At 49.8% G+C, this 16045-nt stretch overlaps 1 protein-coding gene across 1 annotated transcript in view; it reads right to left on the bottom strand.

Moving 5' to 3' along the window:
* The window catches only part of LOC134586246 (CD109 antigen-like), a 322921-nt gene that overhangs the window by 57260 nt on the left and 249616 nt on the right, over positions 1 to 16045 (bottom strand). The window lies entirely within an intron of this gene.

The raw sequence follows: 16045 nt of genomic DNA, 5'->3' as shown, positions 1-16045 counted from the left end.
GCAGTGACTTTGCATGCACCCTTCATGGGCCCCGTTGTAATTACCCTACACCACACCGACCTGGGACTTATCTGGGGACCCTGTTTCAGCTGTACCCTACACGACCTAGTGGCCAGGTTATTTCTGCATGCCTACTAGAAGGATTTCCTGCCTCCATATACCACTGGGCCGGTGCCTCCCGTGCCCATATATTGGCCGGCTTTGTCCGTGCCCCTATGATTGGCCTGCTCTGTCAGTGCCCCTTGATTGGCCAGCCTTGCCTGTGCCCCATGATTTGGCCTGTGTTGTCTGTGCCATATTACGCATGCTACTGGCCTGGCGGCTCCATTCCTGGACCCCTGTTATTGAGCCGGCATGCGTTAAGACTTGCCTCTGCCAATTATAGGGGTGCGGCCCCTACTGCCTGCTGGGGATACCTGTTATCTATCTCCTTAGGTATCACCTACAATCATCTCGGACATTATGGAGGCCTTCTGCGCAGGAGCAGAAGTTGCAGGCATTGATTAAGGCGGCGGTGTCCGCCACTGCGGAGACAGCCCTGGCTAGGGCTCTCCCGCAATCACAACCGGACAGGGGTGCGAGAGGATCCCCCTGCTTGGCAGACGACTCGGCTGAGTCAGACTCTCACGAAAGAGAGCAGGCAAGTGCGCACATGCGCTACTGGAAGGGTGAAGGCCCTGAACCACGCTCCCGGAAGGACAAGGCTCCGGCGAAGCGACATTGTTCGAGGTTGTCGAACCTCACCGGCCAGGCGCCCCCGCCTTCCGGGCGCAGGGGAGGTGGCCTCCTTACCCCCCCTACATTGGCCTGCTGGAGGAGTGGCGGCCAGACCAGTCTCCCTCGGATGAGGGAGATGATTGGGATGAGGACCGTGGGGAGGGTCCCGGTTGGCGCTGGGTGGATGAAGACGCGCCGGCGACAGAGGCCTCCACGGCGATGCTGGGGGACGATGTCTATTGGACGCTACAGGAGTACATCTGTTTAACCCTCGGTCTATCAGACGCCACAGGACCTCGGAATGGTCACTGCCCGGCCACTCGGCACATTTCGTGCACTACTAGATCCGCAGATCCCTTAAGGGGAGGCCCGCGAGAAGCTGCGGGCGGACTACCCCAGGCCCGTCCTGCCGGACGAGGTGGCAGCGACCCCGGATTTTGGCCCCTGGTGGCCTCGTACTTGACTCCTATGGGTCGGGACCCCAGGAAAGCCTCCGCTAAGCGCAGGATAGACAACGGGATATGCTGGGTCCCTTGCGCAGGACGTTGGTCCTGGCGGACGAGGTCTACATGGTAGGTACGAACCTGGACCCAGCCATCATGCGAGATTGGGCACTATGCCCATGTGCCTTCTAGGCGATGCTAATGCGGTTCTGCACCGTACACAGGTAAACGACTCTGTTCCGTATGGACGCCAAACTATCGGAGCTAGAATCTAAAGAATTGGGCCCTCTGGCAATAAGACCTACTGTTCAGGGCTCCTGTCATTATGGAGCTACAGGAACGCATCAATTTTGCTTCTCTGGATAAAGCACAGTCCTCTATAATGAAGGTGTTTCACTCACTGTTATTTCGGCTGGTCTTCGGACCCCACGGATCCCGTGGCCCATCCTTTTTCTCCCACCTTACCAGCCCAGACCTCCCTACACTCGGAGAATGGGTGGAGGTCATGGAGACTGTGCTAGAGGACGGGGTACATCCCCTGCCGCTTTCGGCTCACCCCCTATTACATACGGGCGGATTGTTTCCCTGCAGAGACAGATGGCAGGAAGTGTCTTCAAATGCATGGATCCGTCAGACGGTACGGGGTTAGGCTATGGACTTCCCCTCCCCACCGACACAGGTGCGGACTCTGCTCGCCCTGGCGCTATCCAGCGAGCCTCGGATTTGGGGGGCTTTTTTACCAACTCGTTTTTATAGTAAAGATGAAGTCGGGGGAGTTCCGCCCGGTGGTCAGTTTTCGGGACTGGAACACCTTTGTTGTCTGCACCCACTTCAAGTTGGAGGGCATTCATCTGGCCAGAGGGCGTCCGTTTTCCTATTATTTCTGGATGATTTGCCGGTCCTATGCGAAGATCCATCCAGGCTCAGATCTTACACACGTTAGGCGACATCCCTGTTGGAGATCCTGGCATTCGTAGTTCATCTGAGGAAACCGGTTTTGGTACCTTCCGAGGCGGTGGAGTTTCTTGGGTGTTGTGGTCAATGCAACGGATTGCGTTCTCCGTCTACCTTTAACAATGATGGCATCCGCCCAGGAGATGATGAGAAGGATATTACGGCAAGTCCGGATTCCCCGTCATATGCTTGCTCGTATGGTGGGACTTCTCTCAGCCTCGATACAGGCGATATACCCAGGCCCGCTACACCACGGGACCATGCAACGGCTGAAGACCCCTGTTCTACACATGTGACCCTCTTCAGACTGTAGGGTTTCCCTGTTCCCAGACGTGAAGGCCGGACTGAGCTGGTGGCTTCTGCACATGGCCGCATAGCACGGCAAGGCAATGTTCAGACCGACCCCGGATTTCGTTCTGGAATCGACTGCAAGCCTTGGGGTTGGGGTGCCACGTACACGTCCGGGTCCGCGGGTGGCCCGTAGCCGGACAAGGAATCGGAATCCCACGTCAATTGCCTGGATTGATTGCGGGTTCGTTGGCAGTTCGGAGCCTGGCAAGTCACCTGTCGGGCTGTTGAGATCTCGGCGGTACAATATACCGACCGCTGGGAGGCGCTCGGTCTCGCACACTGGAGGTGACGAAGGAGATTTCCGGCTTATGCTTCCAGCGCAACTCCGCATTACAGGCAGAGTATCTACCGTGTGAGTCGAACCTGACGGCGGATTCGTTCTCCAGACTTTGGAAGGATGCCAGCGACTGGGAACTCTTTCGACCCATCTTCATCATTCTCGGGCGTCGCTCGGGTTTGTTCATGGCGGGTCTATTCGCCTCCAGGACGACCATCGGATTCGGACGTGCTTTGGTTGGCTCCCGGATCCAACGTGCGCGGTGGTGGTCGCGCTTCGACAGGTGCGGTTGTTTTTCTCAGGAAGCATAGGTGTTCCCTCCGTTCGCCTCTATCCCCCGGGTGTTACTTCTAGTTTGTGGTCGACGGATGTCCTTAGTGTTGCTGACTCCGCTATGGCGAGATCGGTCGGGTTCACGGAGTTTCTGGATTTTTCCTGTCGGGATCCTCTTCTCTTACCGTCCTCTCGAATACTCCTCTTGGACTCTTTCGGGAGTGCCTGGTATGCCGAGGCGTCGTCACTATCGGCCAGGGACCTTCTCCCTGAGCTCCCGGGTCAAGGAGATGTTTACCTCTCGGCATGGATTTCATAGTGTCGTTGGTGCTTAGGACAGGATGCTGAACCCTTTTTTTCCGGCCCGTGACCAACTTGCTGAGTGTCTTGTCCCTCCTCGATGATTTGGGACTGTTTTGTCGTCTGGTTCTTGTAATTAGTCTTTTATTTAGACGGCACGTGTTCCGTTTGGAGGTTTTTTCCCATCGGTCAGGAACCGCTGGTCTGCAGATTTCTACGTGGGATGAGGCTGGCACGTCCTCCGGCGCCTAAATACTCTTCCCTCTGGGAGGTAAGTATGTTTTTAGCGTTTTTTCTTCGGGATTCGGCCGGAGTTCCTTGTTTTTTCCCTTCGCCAGTTTTCTACTGTGTTTGCCCTCTTGTTGTGTCTGGTTTTGTTCAGACGTGTTTCTGACGTCCGTTCCTTCGCCCCTGTCCAATCTCGATGCATGAGATGATTATTGACACTGTGTTGCGGTCACCGGCCCGCCGAGCCTCACGGCCGTGCCCGACTGGCACGGCCACTCAGACAACACGAGCTTACCTGCTCGTCGGCGAGCCGGGAACCGCTCCTTCCGTTCTTCCGGGCATCACGCCCGAATCAAACATGGCGCCGACCACGTGGTCGCGCCTAAGAGTAGCTCCGCCCCCGAAAATTATACCAACGTGTGCGTGACGTCACGACGTCAACGCACACGCACGTTCTGGGGTCAGAGGTCGCCCTCTGACCAATCATAGCCTAGAGAGGGGTATTTAAACCCCTAGCTTTTCCCATTACTTTGCCATGTCGTGGTTTCAGTTTCCTGATTTCCTGAGAGTGCTATTTCCGTGATTCTGATTTCCTGGTATCCTGATCCTTGGCGTTTCCCTGGTTATTCTGATCTCTGGTTTCCCTGACTTGGCTTGTTTTATCGGTATTGAGTATTTTCTGGCTTCCTTGACCTCGGCTTTCCCTTTGACCATTCTCTGTATTAGTCCGGCCATTCTAAGGTCCGGTTTACGCTCTATCCTGTTATTTTCCTTTTCTTTCCTATATATATGTTTACATAGTTTCTGCGTGCTGGACCACATTACTAGTCGTGACACACTGGCAAGGGTGAATGCGACTCTTGGAGTGCATTCGGTTTGCGGCGCTACTGCTTCCAAGTTTTTCCTTGATGGGCGTTTCTCCTCGGGACGTTTTTGTATGTGGCGGTCCGGGCCCGTGTGAAGTTTTTGCGTCAGTTTATTTTGGACCGTCGGGCTATGTTTCTTTTGCTTTGCTGTCGGAGCGTTAAAACAGCAAATATGAAGCCTCCTGTCATGCTATAAAATTGTAGATTATACTAGCTTTTTATTAATGACAGGTGTCATTAGACAGGAGCGAATATTTCCCACCCAGTTTGGTCTCACCCCCCCTTGTTTTGGATGGATTGCATTGTTTGTATTTCTGTTGATTTGTCTGATTATCTGGGCTAGGTTTGGTAGTCTGGGGTGATGTTGTGGGAAGTGCATGTTATATTGTATTGACGGTCGTTAGTGATGGATTTCATGTCTTTATTCTATCAGTACTGGATCGTGGGATTTATGTTTTATCAGTACATTTCGTTCACTAATCAGTGTTTTCGACTCTGTTTATTTCGTTTCAGTTTAATGGTTCGACTTCAGTTCATAGAATCGGCTGTTTGGCAGGATGAAGATCAAGTTCATCCATTATCCGAAGTTTTTCCAGATGGCATTCATTGCTATGTTAAAAAATTTTTTTCTTTATTTAGTTGTTGTTATTGTTGTGTTACTTTGTCGCAGCGTGAAAGAGGAAGTGGTGGCTTAGGAGGAGCCTTATATAGATACCTTATGTTTTTGTCTTTGGTGTTTATCTCTCTATGTTAATGTGCTGCTGTGGAGTTCTAGTAAAGAGAGACTTAAGCAAATATGAAGTCTCCTGTCATTAATAAAATTAAGATTATAGTTACACTAAAGCTAGTATAATCTACAATTTGAGTAAATATAATATTATGTTATTTCCTAAAAAGTGTAATGTCTGTATGTTATGTTTTAAAACTGCTGTAAAAAATAAATAAAAATAAAGATGAAAAATATTATTGTGCAAGGCGGAATAATTCAATTTCGGAGTTGATTAACTTGAAAAAAAATAGCAAATTACTTCTGTCTAGTGATGTCCCGAACGGTTCGCTGGCGAATAGTTCCTGGCTAACATAGCTTGTTCGCGTTTGCCAGGGATGGCGAACATATGCGATGTTCGGTCCGCCCCCTATTCGTCATCATTGAGTAAACTTTGACCCTGTACCTCACAGTCAGCAGACACATTCCAGCCAATCAGCAGCAGACCCTCCCTCCCAGAACCTCCCACCTCCTGGACAGCATCCATTTTAGATTCATTCTAAAGCTGCATTCTTAGTGAGAGGAGGGACAGTGTAGCTGCTGCTGATTTAATAGGGAAATTGATAGCTAGGCTAGTGTATTCAGTGTCCACTACAGTCCTGAAGGACTCATCTGATCTCTGCTGTAAGGACAGCACCCCAAAAAGCCCTTCTTAGGGCTAGAACATCAGTCTGCTTTTTTTTTTTTCCTGTGTAATCTAATTGCAGTTGCCTGCCTGCCTGCCAGCGTGTGTATCAGGCTCACAGCGTATACTGTGCCCACTTGCCCAGTGCCACCACTCATATCTGGTGTCACAATAGCTTGCATTTAAAAAAAAACCAACAAAAAACATTTTTGACTGTAATATAATAGCAGTCAGTTTCCTTCACACGTGTGCGTTTCAGGGCCTGCCAGGGCATAGTGTTACACCAGTGCAACTCATATCTGGTGTAACAGTAGTGTACATTAAAAAAAACCTAGAAATTTGACTGTGAAATAATAGCAGTCAGTTTCCTTCACGCGTGTGTGTTTCAGGGCCTGCCAGGGCACAATGTCACACCAGTGCAACTCATATCTGGTGTAACAGTAGTGTACATTTAAAAAGAAGATTGAATAGCAGTTAGTTGTCTGCAAGCGTGTGTGTCAGGCCTACAGCGTCTACTCTGCCAACTTCTGCCAGTGCACAGTGCCACTCATATCTGTCGTCACAGTAGCTTGCACGCATAGTACCACTAATCGAAAACAAAAAATGACAGGCAGAGGTAGGCCACCACGCAGGGGCCGTCATGGTCGTGGTGCTGTGATTCCCTTTGGTCCTAGAATAATGCCCAGTGTTCAGAGGCCACGTACCCTGAACTCGAAAAGTTCTGAGGACATAGTTGACTGGCTAACACAGGACACCCAATTTTCTACAGCTTCCGCTCGGAACCTTGACGCACCATCCTCCTCCAGCTTAGCTTCGGGCACCTCTCAAGTTACCACTCGCCCCCCTACCGCCACCACCAACACTAGCACCACAGCCGCTTCACTTGATATGTCAGAGGAGTTATTTACACATCAGTTGGAAGAAATGAGTGATGCGCAACCATTATTGCCAGGGGATGTATGTAACGGACCGTTTCAGCATATGAGGGGTTAAAATCCGTTTAGGCGATAATCCCCTTTTCTCAGAAAGGCACAGCTACTGCAGAACATCAGAACTCACGAACTGGATATAGGTGAATAAGGTAGCACTCCAGCTGGAACCTCACGAATAGCTGCTAGCAGATGAATAGGAAAAGCAGACATCAGCTTACACTCCTAGCAGTCAAATCTCCAACAGCATACAGTGAATCCCCCCAAGAACGAGACAAGGCTCCGTGTTGAAGGTCAAGCAGTGGTCTGTTTATTCAGGGCTACCTGCCCCTGTATTTATGCAGGTCTCCCACCTGGTGGACACTCCCCTAGGGGACCAGATGGAAGACTGAAACAGCAGACAGACATGTAACATTTTCGTACACACAGCCACAATACTTTCCCACCATGCATCTTGGTTTCCTCTTCCCTGCCCTGGAGATAATTAATGAAGTAATTCAATTATCTCCCAGGACAAAGGCCAGACTCCATTATGCACATGGTGACACAGAAACAGACTATCACTTTAAAATACATACAGACACATTTTATACATAAAACACAGACATGTAACATATCCCCAGATAGCTCAGGTCTGGGTGCACATTATTAGGTGAATGGCACCCAGATCACACAAATACATTTTAATTGCCATGGAGCCAAATTCTTTAATTATACGAACAGGCTCCATGGCAGGCTATCTGGGTTACTACAGTTCACATAAAACATAAACTACCGAATTTCCCTGCATTCACCAAATCCATACGAATGAGAACCAGGGGCTGGAGGTTCAGCGGTGCCTGCACGGAAAAGTGTCCGATTTTGGTGCATGAAAGCCGGGCAGAAAAGTGTTGGCTGCCCGGGGAGCTCCAGAACAGCGCCACCTAGCGGCCGCTAAGTGTAACAGCGGCCACACAGTTAACAGGCAATTAACCGCAGCTTCAGGGAGGTAAATTGGCAGCACACTCCAGCTTCTGGGTGGCCAATTAACAACGCCGGCCGGCTTCCCACGGCTCTGGGGAGGCTGGTGAACGGCTGTTTGTTCGGTAGATGGAATCTACCGAACTGCTGTGCAGAAAGGGAGAAATAAATCCTTCTGCACAGTAAAATTAACCCTTTAGCTGCCGGTCCATAGTCCAGAGGCAGCAGGCGGGCAACCAGGCTCCTCCAATACAATGTGGCGAGATTGGTTTCGTCACAATGTAGATAACAGGGATATGTCTCAGTCAGGCAGCATTACACACATGGACGTACGATGTGATGATGATGTTGTACCCGCTGCTGCTTCCTTTGCTGAGTTGTCAGATACAAGTAAAGCGGTTGATGATGACGATGTGTCCGTGGATGTCACGTGGGTGCCCGAAAGAAAAGAAGAACAGGGGGAAAGTTCAGATGGGGAGACAGAGAGGAGGAGGAGACGAGTTGGAAGCAGGGGGAGGTCGTCGCAAGGAGCTAGTGGCACAGTCAGACAGCATGCATCGGCACCCGGGGTCAGCCAGACAGCACGCCAATCAACGCATGCTGTTGCCACCACCAGAATGCCGTCATTGCAGAGCTCAGCAGTGTGGCATTTTGTTTGTGTGTCTGCCTCTGACAACAGCAATGCCATTTGCAACCTTTGCCAAAAGAAACTGAGTCGTGGGAAGTCCAACACCCACCTAGTTACAACTGCTTTGCGAAGGCACATGATCGCACATCACAAACGCCTATGGGATCAACACATGAGTACAAGCAGCACACAAACTCAAAGCCGCCATCCTCCTCCTGGTCCAGAATCTTCAGCCACGTCAACCACTGCTGTCCTCCTTGCCCCCTCTCAACTATCCGCCACTTCGTCTCTCGCTTTGAGCAGTTCCTGCTCATCTGCCCACAGTCAGGTGTCTGTCAAGGACATGTTTGAGTGTAAGAAGCCAATGTCAGAAAGTCACCCCCTTGCCCAGCGTCTGACAGCTGGCTTGTCTGAACTATTAGCCCGCCAGCTTTTACCATACAAGCTGGTGGAGTCTGTGGCGTTCAAAAAATTTGTGGCTATTGGGATACCGCAGTGGAAGGTACCCGGCTGAAATTTCTTTGCACAAAAGGCAATCCCCAACCTGTACTCGATTGTGCAAAAGGAAGTAATGGCATGTCTGGCACACAGTGTTGACCACTGATATGACCACTGATACCTGGTCTGCAAAGCATGGTCAGGGCAGGTATATCACCTATACTGCACATTGGGTAAACCTGCTGACGGCTGCCAAGCATGGAATGCGTGACTCTGCAGAGGAGTTGGTGACACCGCCACGACTTGCAGGCAGGCCTGCTGCCACCTACTCTACTCCTCCTACTCCATCCTCTTCCATAGCCTCCTCGGCTGAGTCCTCTTCTACTGCTGCGTTTTGCTCCACATCAACGCCCCCCCCCAGCTCCCCAGGTACTATTGAACATCCCGGATACGCACAGGTGGATCAGTGACTGACTCCGCACCACCTGGAGATCGGCAAAGTGGTTTGTGACAACGGAAGAAATTTGTTGGCGGCATTGCATTTGGGCAAGTTGACACATGTGCCGTGCATGGCACATGTGTGTAATGTGATCGTACAACACTTTGTGCATAAGTACCCAGGCTTACAGGACGTCCTGAAGCAGGCCAGGAAGGTGTGTGGCCATTTCAGGCGTTCCTACACGGCCATGGCGCACTTTTCAGATATCCAGCCGCGAAACAACAGGCCAGTGAGGCGCTTGATTTGCGACAGCCCAACACGTTGGAATTCAACACTCCAAATGTTCGACCGCCTGCTCCAACAAGAAAAAGCCGTTAACAACTATTTGTATGACCGGGGTGCTAGGACAGCCTCTGCCGAGCTAGGAATTGTTTTGCCACGTTACGGGACGCTCATGCGCAATGCCTGTAGGCTCATGCGTCCATTTGAGGAGATGACAAACCTAGTCAGTCGCACCGAAGGCACCATCAGCGACATCATACCATTTGTTTTCTTCCTGGAGCGTGCCCTGCGAAGAGTGCTGGATCAGGCCGTAGATGAGCGTGAAGAGGAAGAGTTGTGGTCACCATCACCACCAGAAACAGCCTTATCAGCATCGCTTGCTGGACCTGCGGCAATGCTGGAAGAGGATTGTGAGGAAGAGGAGTCAGAGGAGGAATGTGGCTTTGAGGAGGAGGAGGAAGACCAACCACAACAGGCATCCCAGGGTGCTCGTTGTCACCTGTCTGGTACCTGTGGTGTTGTACGTGGCTGGGGGGAAGAACATACCTTCAGTGAGATCACTGAGGACGAGGAACGGGACATGAGTAGCTCGGCATCCAACCTTGTGCAAATGGGGTCTTACATGCTGTCGTGCCTGTTGAGGGACCCTCGTATAAAAAGGCTGAAGGAGAACGACCTGTACTGGGTGTCCACGCTACAAGACCCCTGGTATAAGCAGAAAGTGCCTGAAATGTTACTGAATTACAGCAAGTCGGAAAGGATGCTGCAGTTCCATAATAAATTAAAAAGTATGCTTTACACAGCGTATAAGGGTGATGTCACAGCACAACGGGAATCTAACAGGGGAAGAGGTGAAAGTAATCCTACTCCTCCCACGACCACGCCGGCAAGGACAGGACGCTTTACAGACGTGTTGTTGATGGAGGACATGCAGAGCTTTTTAAGTCCTACGCATCGCCACAGCCTTTCGGGGTCCACCCTCAGAGAACGACTCGACTGACAAGTATCAGACTACCTCGCCTTAACTGCAGATATCGACACTCTGAGGAGCGATGAACCCCTTTACTACTGGGTGTGCAGGATTGACCTGTGGCCTGAGCTATCCCAATTTGCGATTGAACTTCTGGCCTGCCCCGCTTCTAGTGTCCTGTCAGAAAGGACCTTCAGTGCAGCAGGAGGTATTGTCACTGAGAAGAGAAGTCGCCTAGGTCAAAAAAGTCTAGATTACCTCACCTTTATTAAGATGAATGAGGGATGGATCCCAAAGGGACTGACAGTGGGCAATACATTTGACTAAAAAAGGCCTGATGAGGGGGACTACTTAACACACCACTCCTATCTGGTGGCACATTAGATTACACGTGCAGTGCCCAAAATTTGAAGTAGGAGGACCAACCAAGCATCTTTTTCCATTTCCCGGTTCCTAAAATCGATGCCATATACACGTCCCCTGATAGGGGACGTAACAGGGTTAAAACTTATAGGAATAGTACTACTTAACACACCTTATAATAATGCAGAGAGAGGCAATGCAGAGAGAGGAGTCTGAAGAAGAGGAGTCAGAGGAGGAAGGTGGCTTTGAGGAGGTGGAAGACCAAACACAGCAGGCATCCCAGGGGGCTTGTTGTCACCTTTTGGGGACCTTTGGTGTTGTACGTGGCTGGGTGAAGGAAGAGAGGACAAGCAGTGGCGTCGCTGGGGGGGGGGGGCAGAGGGGGCCATGGCCCCCCCTACATCATGCCCCCCCCTTGGGCCCCCCCAAATGCCAGCAACCTGCTAGCCATGGGTTTAAATTATATTCCCTCGAGCTGTAACAGTGTGTGACAGCCCGAGGGAATGCAGGACAGAGGAGCTTGAGCGGTGCTGGGGTCTGTCTATGGCCGGAGAGAGCACTGACAGGCTCCCCGGCACAGGCCCCGCCCCCAAACAAAGCCCCGCCTCCCACAAATAAGCCCCGCCCCCGCCTTTAAGCAGCAGCCCATGCTGCTGCTGCTGCAAAGGCCAGAAGATGGCTGACCCCCAACAACAGGTAGGCTTGTTGTGTGTGTGTCTGTGTCTGTCTGTCTGCTAGTGAGGAAGCTTGTGTGTGTGTGTGTATGGACTCAGCAGTCTGTGTGTGTGTGTCTGGACTCAGCAGTCTGTGTGTATGGACTCAGCAGTCTGTGTGTGTGTGTGTGTGTATGGACTCAGCTGTCTGTGTGTCTGTATGTGTGTGGACTCAGCAGTCTGTGTGTGTGTGTGTGTGGACTCAGCAGTCTGTGTGTGTGTGTGTGTGTGTGTGTGTATGGACTCAGCAGTCTGTGTGTGTATGGACTCAGCAGTCTGTGTGTCTGTATGTGTATGGACTCAGCAGTCTGTGTGTGTGTGTGTGTGTGTGTGTGGACACAGCAGTCTCTGTGTGTGTGTATGGACTCAGCAGTCTGTGTGTGTGTGTGTGTGTGTGTGTATGGACTCAGCAGTCTGTGTGTGTGTGTGTGTATGGACTCAGCAGTCGGTGTGTCTGTATGTGTGTGTGTGTGTATGGACTCAGCAGTCTGTGTGTGTGTGTGTGTGTGTGTGTATGGACTCAGCAGTCTGTGTGTCTGTATGTGTATGGACTCAGCAGTCTGTGTGTGTGTGTATGGACTCAGCAGTCTGTGTGTGTGTGTGTACGGACTCAGCAGTCTGTGTGTGTGTGTGTGTGTGTGTGTGTGTGTATGGACTCAGCAGTCTGTGTGTGTGTGTGTGTGTGTATGGACTCAGCAGTCTGTGTGTGTGTGCGTGTGTGGACTCAGCAGTCTGTGTGTGTGTGTGGACTCAGCAGTCTGTGTGTGTGTGTATGGACTCAGCAGTCTGTGTGTGTGTATGGACTCAGCAGTCTATGTGTGTGTGTATGGACTCAGCAGTCTATGTGTGTGTGTGTATGGACTCAGCAGTCTGTGTGTGTGTGTATGGACTCAGCAGCAGGGCCGCCTTCAGGGCATGACAACCATAACGGTTGTCATGGGCCCGGCGGTCCTGGGGGGCCGAGCCCCACATTCATTATGTGCACACACATATATATATAAATAGCTCTATATATAGTGATTTTCGCTATATATATCTATATAAAGCGATTTTCGCTATATATATCTATATATAGCGATTTTCGCTATATATATGTGCACAGAGATCCCCCTGCTACCTGTACAATTAAGAGGGGGCCCAGCAGCACACTCTGTCCTCCTTTCCAGCTGCTCTCTGTCTAACATTCCTGCGCCCTGTGGCCACGGGTTACTATGGCATGCTCCGCACAGCACGCAGGCCTGTCTCGCGAGAGTTAGTCAGAGAGGAGCTGGAAAGGAAGACAGTGTGTGCTGCTGGGCCCCCTCTTCAATGTACCTCAGCTGGCTCCCTCCACCATGCCACTGGACCAACAGGGAATGCGAACTCCCCCCTCCCTGGCACGGTAAGAAACAGGGAGGGGGGAATAAAATTGAAATATACAAAAAAAAAAATACTCCCCTCCCCCCTATTTTACACACACACTGAATACTTACAAGCACACACTCTGCACTACACACACACACACACACTGCACTACACACACACTACATTCACTAAACACACTCTGCACTACACACACACTACATTCACTAAACACACTTTGCTCTACACACACTACATTCACTATTCACATTTTGCACTACACACACTACATCCACTAAACACTACACACTCACACTGCATTCACTATACACTATGCACTCACTACAAACACTACATTCACTAAACACACTCTGCACTACACACACACAGTACATTCACTAAACACACACACACTACATTACACACGTTTCAGTCACTACACACTTTACTAAACACACTTTGCACTACACACAAACACACACACACACACTGCATTCACTATACACATGTTGCTCTCACTACAAACACACTACATTTACTAAACACACTTTGCACTCACTCCAAAAACACTACATCCACTACAAACATACTACATGCTCTATACACACTATATTCACTATACACACTACATCCACTACAAAAACACACACTCTGAATTCACTATACACACCTACATTCACTACACACACACACTGCATCTAATGCATGCATACAAACATTACATACATTACACAAAACGTACAATCTGCATCCACTATACACACTGCATCCATGACACACATACCGCATCCACTACACACATTCTACATCCACTATACACACTGCATCCATGACACACATTCTACATCCACTATACACACACTTCATCCTTGTGGGCGGACTCGGGGCTGGCCCCGGGGGCCCAGATCTTGAGCTGTGTCAGGGGCCCTAAAATTTCTGATGGCAGCCCTGCTCAGCAGTCTGTGTGTGTGTGCAAGGACTCTGCAGTCTGTGTGTGTGTGTATTGACTCAGCAGTCTGTGTGTGTGTGTGTGTGTGTATATGGACTCAGCAGTCTGTGTGTGTGTGTATGGACTCAGCAGTCTCTGTGTGTGTATGGACTCAGCAGTCTGTGTGTTTGTGTGTGTATGGACTCAGCAGTCTGTGTGTGTGTGTGTGTGTGTATGGAATCAGCAGTCTGTGTGTGTGTCTTTGTGTATGGACTCAGCAGTCTGCGTGTGTGTATGGACTCAGCAGTCTGCGTGTGTGTATGGACTCAGCAGTCTGCGTGTGTGTATGGACTCAGCAGTCTGCGTGTGTGTATGGACTCAGCAGTCTGTGTGTGTATGGACTCAGCAGTCTGTATGTCTGTGTGTGTGTGTGTATGGACTCAGCAGTCTGTGTGTACGTGTATAAATCAGCCTGTGTGCATTCAGCAACGTCTGTGTGCATTCAGGAATCTGTTTGTGTGTGTGTGTGTGTGTGTGTGTGTGTATGTGTATGTGTTCAGCAGTCTCTCTGTGTTCATATTCAGTGTACTGTGTGTATGTACTCGGCAGTCTATCATTAATTAAACATTTTTTTCCTGTGAATTGTTGTGTAGGAAGGGCCCCAGTGCACTGCTTTGCCCGGGGGCCCTTAACACTGTTAAGATGGTACTGTTTGTGTGTGTCAGTGAGCTTCTATTTAGTGAGCATGTGTGTGTCAGTGATCTTCTATTTAGTGAGCTTGTGTGTGTCCCTGAACTTCTTTGTAGTGAGCCTTGTGTTTATACAAGTGAGTTTGTCTGTAGTAAGTTTGTGTGTGAGTCATAGAGTTTTGTCTGTCAGTAAGCCTATTTGCGCATGTCAGTGAGCTTGTGTGCTTACAGTACAATATATACATATTGACTTGTAGAAATGGCATACATTTTTTTCCAGGGCTGCTTTGGATTCTCAGTTTGGCTCTGCCAGCGAGTGTGCTTTACCGCTGAATCATCTGTGTGAGCTGCCGCACACTTTAGCCCTGTTACACGCGTCTGGGAGCTGCTGTTGACAGGTAGTAGTAGTCTAGAGATTGGGACATTGGGTATATGCTCAGCTATCTGTATAATACTATAGTGCTGTTCTCTGTATAATACAGATCTGTGTGTGTATAATATCCCAGGATAGTCAGTGTTCCTGTATAGTGCTGCTCTCTGTCTTGGGATATTATACACAAACAGACCTGTATTATACAGAGAGCAGCACTATACGGGGAGCACTGACTGTCCTGGGATATTATACACACAGCCATGTATTATACAGAGAGCAGCACTATACAGGGAGCACTGACTGTCCCAATTTATTATACACACAACCCTGTATTATACAGAGAGCAGCACTATACAGGGAGCACTGACTGTCCCAATTTATTATACACACAACCCTGTATTATACAGAGAGCACTGACTGTCCAGGGATATTATACACAGACAGTAATTGATAGCTGTGCTGCAAAATGTCCTTGGAATTTTTTTTCAAATGTTGCCAACTATGGCACTGTATCAAAAGAAATGTGTTTGTTTTTTAATAATCTCTGGTGGAAAACAATGAATCCTCCACCAGCGATTATAAAAAAACAAAAAACAACACATTGTGTCAGAGGCAGGGCTTAACATGCGGCAGGGGCGGGGTCAAACTGCGGCGAGGGCGGGTTTGAATGTGCCCCCCTACTTTTGTCCCTGGCCCACCCTGTGCCCCCCCTAAAAATGAATCCTAGAGACGCCACTGAGGACAAGGAATGGGACATGGCTAGCTTGGTATCCAACCTTGTGCAAATGGGGAGTTTGCGGTTGTGCAAATGGACTGTTTGCGGTGCGTTAAATGGAGAGTTTGGTCTGTCACTGTGAAGCGGGCATAACCCTTACACTACCTGATCGATACAACATCATACCTGATGTTTTAAAGCACGTTATTCCAAACAATTTAGGAATGTTAGGTGATTTATGCCCTTTATGGATTAAAACCAGACTCTGCATCAACTATGTAATTTTCCATGGGAGTTTTGCCATGAATCCCCCTCCGGCATGCCACAGTCCAGTTGTTAGTCCCCTTGAAACAACTTTTCCATCACTATTGTGGCCAGAAAGAGTCCCTGTGGGTTTTAAAATTCACCTGCCTATTGAAGTCTATGGCGGTTCGCCCGGTTTGCGAACATTTGCGGAAGTTCGCGTTCGCCGTTCGC

Source organism: Pelobates fuscus, chromosome 2 (genome assembly GCF_036172605.1).
Source record: "Pelobates fuscus isolate aPelFus1 chromosome 2, aPelFus1.pri, whole genome shotgun sequence".
NCBI classification, from domain to species: domain Eukaryota; kingdom Metazoa; phylum Chordata; class Amphibia; order Anura; family Pelobatidae; genus Pelobates; species Pelobates fuscus.
Note: the sequence above shows the minus strand (reverse complement) of the source record. Positions and strands in the feature narration are given on the sequence as shown.